Source organism: Apium graveolens, chromosome 6 (genome assembly GCF_009905375.1).
Source record: "Apium graveolens cultivar Ventura chromosome 6, ASM990537v1, whole genome shotgun sequence".
NCBI classification, from domain to species: Eukaryota; Viridiplantae; Streptophyta; class Magnoliopsida; order Apiales; family Apiaceae; genus Apium; species Apium graveolens.
The window spans coordinates 46,511,950-46,519,650 of record NC_133652.1 but is presented as its reverse complement, the minus strand read 5'-3'; the positions used below and the strand labels follow the sequence as shown (position 1 = coordinate 46,519,650).

Here is a 7,701-nt window from a genome sequence, read left to right as displayed (position 1 = left end):
AAGAAAGAGTAAAGAAAAGAAATAAATAGCAGGTACTCCTTTGAGATCTAGAGAAAAATGTATGTGGAAGGGAAGACCCAAGTGCATTGCTGGTATTAAGTAATATGCATTAGAAAAGCAAAATAAAATTTTCTTGGTGACTTTTCACATTCTCTGATTACTGGAGAAATACTCTGATAATAGCATAAATTCTGATAAGCAGTTGTGACTCACTTACACTGAGAAGCCACTGTAAAAAGGAATTTCTAAAGATGCATAAAATGAGCACAAAACAGTTGAGGTGGACTCATGCATGAACTCATTTTATAGTGGACTTCAGACTAATGACAGATTTTGAGCAAAGTTCTTAGTTATGCCTTATTTCTAAGATGTACTGAAGTGAATCAGACTTTACTCTTTGTCTGATATTTAGCTTAATGCACACACTTACACTCCATATAAATAATGAAAATTACTGTGGTGATCAATGTTGTTTTAGATGAATAGTTTAAGTGTCAGTTGCATAAATTCTGAGGACAAATTCTGATAGAAATTCTGATGATTAAGTTCTGTTGAAATCATATCAGTATTTGTGTGAAGAATTACAGAAATAAACATTCACTTTTTGAGTAAAGGAGCCATATTCTGATGACTTTTAAGTTCTGATAAAAATCAAGTTTTGATGTTGACGTGGCAGTATTTATTTACTTGATTTATTTTTGGTCAATACTTCAACAATTATATTTTATCAGAATATTGGTTTATGTGAGATAAAGACAGTAATAATCATTTGTTTAGTGGGAACAATTTTTTTTTGAAAAACTGCATGTACATAGTAATCATTACTTATTTTCCGTGCCCATTAACTTTTGTCTTAACTACTGCATGCCTGACAGGTGTAACGTCTGTTCCACTTCTCAATAACTGTTGTCACGTGGGGTGTCCAAGTAAAAGAGATAAAAGATTTTCAAATCTTTTATTTACATTTCTATTCTATTTACTCTCTCTCTCTCTCTCTCTCTCTCTCTCTCTTTCTTATTCTCTCACATTCTCTGACGGTTTTCTATACAGACATTGTATCAAACACCTTTCCGGCACTCTTCTTTCTCACTTATTTCTCAATGGCACCCAAGGATATAATCTTTAATGGAGCAAAGTTCGTCTCCAACAACTATGTTGCCATTCTCACTAAGAGTGAAGCTCCTTCAGAACTTCATTTTATTCAGGATTTCGTATCTCATAGTGAAATTGGGTTCGCATTGACACAGCCATCCAGTATATCTGGAACTCAAGTTTTGACATTCTGGCGTACTGGACATTATGATGATGGTGGTAATCATGGGACTCCAAGCATCGTATTTACAGCAAATGAGGTTGAGTATGTTGTTACTCCGGGAGCAGTTCGAAAAGCTCTACACCTACCTGAATCCTGTCAATTCAGTTCTGCTGTGGAGGAGCCCTTGCTATAGCAAATGATGGCTAATCTTGAGTATGAACAGAGTTTGGCTAAGCTGGGTCAACTCAAACGCCCATATATTCGAAAGGAATGAAGCTTCTTCTTCGATTGCATCACGAAGATGTTTGCCAACAAGTGCTCAAATTTTGATGCCATTTCTATTCTAACACAACAAATTGGGTATGCACTCTTAAACCAGTCTCATTTTGATTATGCAAAGACTGTGTTATGTTTTATAAGATATAGAATGAAAGCGGACATGAATGTAGTTTACTTTGCTAGGTTCTGTCAGTTAATTTATAATTACTGTACATCAAATGAACCACAATTAGCAAGTGAACAAATAGACCCATTTAGATTAGCTAAGAGGGGTTTTACTGATCTTTTCACTGCTGACAACAAGAAGGGAGTTTTGAGACCCCTTAGAATTCCTTTATCATTAAAGCAAGCCCTTGTAAATGCTGATTATGAAACCTATTCATTGTTATATCCTGATGTCCAACCCACCAACACACAACAGCCATCAGAACCAACCACCACCCAAACACAACAACCACATACATCAGCACATGCCAATCAACCATCAACACCTATAGTGCAGCCTTCTTCTTCTAGAGCAAAGAGGACTAAGATAGTACCTCAGTCACAGCAGAAAAGAAGGAGGATGATTCTGAGAGATGAATTAGAAGATGAGGCACAAGTTCAACCATCAGAACCTATTGTTAAAGCAGTTGAGGAAGTGTCTCCTCAGAAAACGAAGAAAACTAGGAGTTCTAGGTCCCTCAAAAGGCTTAGAAAGATACATTCTGATGATAAAGTTCCCACAGTCTCTCCACCCTTAAAGAGATGGAAGAAACAAAGAGCTAACATGGATATAGCTGAGTCAGATTCAGAGGATGTGGAAGTAGCAGCTAAGGAAGGGGATCAGGAATCTCTGATCCCAAAGGAGCCAATTGTGATTGAATCCCTTCCATCTATACAACCAGAATTTGCTGAAGTCACTGAATCTACACCTCCACAATCTCCAATTCAAGAGCCAGAGACTGCTACATCACCAATACCTACATCTCCTGTGTCTCCTATCATTGAACAAGTACATGCTGAAGACCCAGGTACAAGTGCTGAAATAGATATTCACAACATTATTGTTCCTGAGGTTCTGTACTTGGAAGCTCCAACCATTCTTCAACATACTCCACCAACAACACCAATTTTAGATGCTAATTTCAATGCAGATATTTTAACAACACCTCTTCTGAATCTAGATGATGAAGATCAGATATTAGGTGAGCATCAGAATTTGGATGTTAATCAGAACTTAGAGGATGATTTTGGAACCTCTATAGCCTCACACACTATCATTTTATCAGAGGAAGCTGATTCTGCAGGCTCTGTAAGTTCTGATGCTGCAAATGCTGACAATACTGGTAAAGCTGCTACAAATCTATATGCTGATGCAGCTGGTCCTTCAGGACATGCACCTCAACAAGTTCTAGGCAAAGCTGATCTAATCAAGAACTTTGTTAGAGAGGATGCACCAGTACCTTGGAGTGAAACTCCAAGAGGAAAAGAATGGATCATGGAGTGGAACAAAGCTGATTTTGTTCCTATTGCAAATATTCTTGCTGAGCACCTGGCTAAAGCTGGTGAGATGCTGGTAAATGATGACTTCAAAGCATAGCTCAGAGTTACTGCATTGAGTACCAGTCACCTTCAAGGTCAACACTCAATAACTCAAGCCAAGGTGAACAAAATTCAAGAAACACTGATTCAGCAAGACATGAATGTCAAATTGGAAAAGAACAGGTTTTTTAAGCCAGCCTTTGACCGCATTGGGTATATAGAAAAGACTCAAGAAAAGCAGCAAGTTCAAGTATCTGATATTTTAAAGAATCAAGCTGCTCAACAAGATCAACTCAATGAAATCCAAAACTCTGTGGAATTGCTTATCTCTCTCCTTCTACTAGATGATGCCAAAAAGGGGGAGAAAGTGATTAAGTCTAAATGCAAATCTGATCACCCACTAAAGGGTAAGGATGATGATAATGAAGAGGGAAACTCTGAAAGGGGTAGAGGTCATGGTCAAGGCAAAGGCTCTTCATCTAGGAAAATAGGAACTTCTACACAGAGATCAAGCTCTGATGCTGATAGAAGAATAAGTTCTGATAAACAAGTTCTGACTAAGCCTGATGTTCTGATACAGGGTGAAAGTCAAGAATCACAGAAGTTTATGCAGACACTGAAGTTCAAGGGGAAGGAAACAACATTCTACTATCAAGACCCCAAGTTACAAAAGCTGGATGAAGAAATTTCAAAAAGACTATTTCTCAAAGACAATCCAAGAATGGACCTTTAAAGTCTGAAGGAAGAAGAAGCCAGACTTAAAGCAGAAAATGTCAAATCCAAGTCTAAAGCTTCTATTACTGCAAAGAAACTTCCAAAGCCTAAGGGCATTGTGATTAAAGAGAAGACAAACTCTGTGGCAACCAAAATTGAATCCAAAGCCAAATCACAAGTAGAGGTAGATCCAAGGTTCAAGGGCAAAGCTAAAGTTGATGAACCTGTAAAGATATATATGCCAATCATGGATCTGGAAGCAAAATCTGATGAAGATACTAGTCTGATTTTGAAAAAGAAGAATATTCAAACAACCTCTGACAGAGCTCATGTTGTTCAAGATCAGGACTTAGTAAATTCTGATATTACAATGAATCAAGCAACCTCTGACAGAGCTCAAGTTGTCTTGACATCAGAAGAAAAGGAAACCTCTGACATTGCTCATGTTAAACCTTCAAAAATTCTACTACCTGGGTTTTCTAAAGCTCAACAATCTACTCAACCTTTGAAGACTACATCAAGTGGTTTTGAAGCAAGAGTTATTCGAGGGAAGAAAGCTAGAGACAAATCAGGATTGGGTAGTTCTAAAGAAAAGAGAGTAAATAATACTACCTCTGATCCAACTTCTTTGAGTGAACCAAGAGTAGGAACAACTCCTGAAAGATTGAATTAACTGGAGTTTGTACAAATGGTCTACCACTCTGTGCTAAAAGAAGATATCATGCGATGGGAGGGTATTCTAGATAAGAAAGGATGTTATTCGTTTGAAGTACTTTAAAGAATTGTAACATGTGCTATTTCTACTTCAAGTGAAAAAAAGATCAACAGATTGTGCTGCCAGTTACTTAAAATCTGATATTCAAAGGTAGAAGAAACTTTACTCTATAAAGTCCGACAGACCATACTATCCTAAGTACAGAGCTCACAATGGTGATATAGTTAAGATGAAGCCTAATACTTCCAAAATCACTACATTTTTAGGTATTAAGGGACTGGAATTTAATCTGGAGTTTGACAAAGCTTATCTGATCAGACTGAATCAGGAGATAAGGAAAGCAAAAATAAATGATCTCAGGGCTGCTATCTTTCAGACAGGTGAAGATACAGTTGAACTTAAAGATGCAAAAAGGAGGATGCTGAATGAACTTGAATATGCTGAGAGAACTCTTTTGAAGAACTATCCCAGAACAACTCCTGACATTAAATAGATCATACACTGAAGCCAAGTCAAAAACTACAACTGATAAATTTTGAAGGATATACAGGTTAAAGCTGATATCAAACATTAAGGATGGTAAAAGCTCTAAAGACTGTGAGTTGTAGTTATTTAATCAAATTCTCATATGCATTTATACTTAATGTTTTTGACATCATCAAATCTCTATTGAACTTATATATTATGCTAATTTACAAGTTGGGGGAGATTGTTAGATATATTTGTGATGTCATGTCTAATAATGATCTGTGTTTAGTTTTTCAGATCTTGACTAACAGGACAAATCAGGACTTAACTGGAAATCAGTACTTATACTGAAGTCAGAACTTAAGATATCGGAACTTAAGTTATCAGAACTTAAGTTATCAGAACTTAAGATATCAGAAGATATTTATCAGGAGATAATATCAGGACTTAAGAAGACATTCAGATAATGAAGGCGGCTGATTGAAGGAAAGAAGATTAAGACAAACACAAGAAGAGATATGTATGGAGAAGAATTCTATGAAGAATAGAAGACTTGGAGGAAAAGATAACTAATTGATATATTTTAGGATGCATACTTATATTCGATATCAATTAGAAGATTATCTTGTAACAGTGTGTCTATATAAACACAGCATAGGGTTTACACTAGATGTGTTATCATAATCGAGAATATTATTCATTGTAACCCTAGCAGCTCTCGTGATATTTGTTCATCACTGAGAGAGAACGGTTCCATTGTAATACTGTTTTATTAATAAGATTATTCTGTATTTCATTCTTGTGTTCTTAATTCGATTTGATTGTAGTATACACTGTATTCAACCCCCTTCTACAGTGTGTGTGACCTAACAAATAATAACCATGCATTGTTGCTTAAGTGCATGAATTTAATAGTTAACCAACGCCAGTCTCTGTGGGAACGAACTAGAAAAAATTCTATACTACTTGCGAACTCGTATACTTGTGTGTATTATTAGCGCGTGTTTAGCGACTAACAAGTTTTTGGCACCACTGCCAGGGAATGCATTATTAATTTATAGTTTATGTGCTTTCCATCAGTGGTCGTTAAAGTTCATTGACTCGGACATTGTTACTTATTTGTTTCCTTTTCTTATTTCAGGTACTCTAGTGAAGGTGTATGCATACGCATTCGCGTACTCGTAAGAGAACACTGTATAAAGCCGAGGAAGAACTTATGGTGGTTCGAAGGGAAGTTTTTAAGGAAGAAAAGAAGGTAGAAGAATAAGAGAAAGTGGAGGAACCAGCTTTAGTAGAGATGGGTGATCAAGTAGAATATCCTAAGGTTTTGATGGACTATTCTCAGCCTAAGATCAATGATATTCAGTCAAGCATCATCAGGCCAGCCATCAGGGCTAACACTTTTGAGATCAAGTCAAGCACGATTCAGATGATATAGAACTCAGTTCAGTTTGGGGGTTCTCCCACTGAAGATCCCAACATGCACATAAGGGATTTCATCGAGATCTGCGACACATTCAAATTCAATGATGTGACTGAAGATGCTATTAAGCTGCGACTCTTCCCATTCTCTCTAAGGGACAAAGCTAAGTGCTGGTTACATTCTCTACCAGCAGGGTCTATCACCACTTGTGAAGATCTTGCTCAAAAGTTTCTCACTAAATTCTTCCCTATGGCGAAGACTGCTGCAATCAGGAATGCTCTTACTCAGTTTGCTCAGCAAATTGGAGAATCTCTGTGTGAGGCTTGGGATCGATATAAGGAGATGCTAAGGAAGTGCCCACACCATGGCATGCCTAATTAGATGATTATTAACTATTTCTACAATGGATTGAGTGCTACTTCTAGACCCATGCTTGATGCAGCATCAGGAGGAGCCTTGTGGGCTAAAAGCTATGATGAAGCTTGTGAACTTATTGAACTGATGGCTGCTAATGAGTACCAGAATCCTTCCCAAAGACCGACTCAGGGAAAGGTAGCAAGAATTCTGGAGTTGGATGTAACAAATGCTATAACTGCCCAACTTAAGGCTTTGACGATGAAGGTGGACACTTTGGCTAATTATGGAGTTAATCAAATCGCTAGTGTCTGTGAGCTTTGTGCTGGTGCCCATAAGACTGATCAGTGCGCAATTTCTAGTGAATCAGCTCAGTTCGTGAGTAACTTTCAGCGTTCGCAGCAACCTGTGCCAGCCACTTATCATCCCAACAACCACAATCATCCTAATTTCAGTTGGAGCAATACTCAAAATTCGGTTCAACAGCCTTGTCAGCAGTATCCAGCTAAGCAGTACAACCCCTGGTTTTCAGCAACCGCAATATGCACCAAGACAACAACTCCAGCTGCAACAAGCCAATGAAAAATCTGAATTAGAGGAGTTGAAACTTATGTGCAAGAGTCAAGCCATTTCTATCAAGACCTTGGAAAATCAAATTGGGCAAATTGTTAATGCCTTGCTTAATCGTCAGTCTGGTACACTACCTAGTGACACTGAAGTGCTAGGAAAGAGGGAAGCTAAGGAGCAGGTAAAGGCAATCACTTTAAGGTCTGGAAAGGTCGCGAATCCCGAACAAACTCAAGTGTTGACTGAAGAAGCAGAGGCTGAGAAAGAAGTAGAGAAGCAGGAAGTAGAAGTGGAACCAAGGAAGACTACTGTTGAGCACACTCCTCCTGAGGGTAATACAGGGGAGAAACAGATCTATCCTCGACCGCCTTTTCCTAAGCGGCTGCAGAAGAAAAAGCTGGA

At 37.9% G+C, this 7,701-nt stretch overlaps 1 non-coding gene across 1 annotated transcript; it reads right to left on the bottom strand.

Annotated features, from left to right (window-relative positions):
- Nucleotides 1-6,642: 6,642 nt before the first annotated feature.
- On the bottom strand, nt 6,643-6,749 carry LOC141670009 (small nucleolar RNA R71). The gene has a single exon (XR_012554260.1). It is a non-coding gene; the product is annotated as a small nucleolar RNA R71 (small nucleolar RNA).
- Between the last annotated feature and the right edge of the window lie 952 nt (nt 6,750-7,701).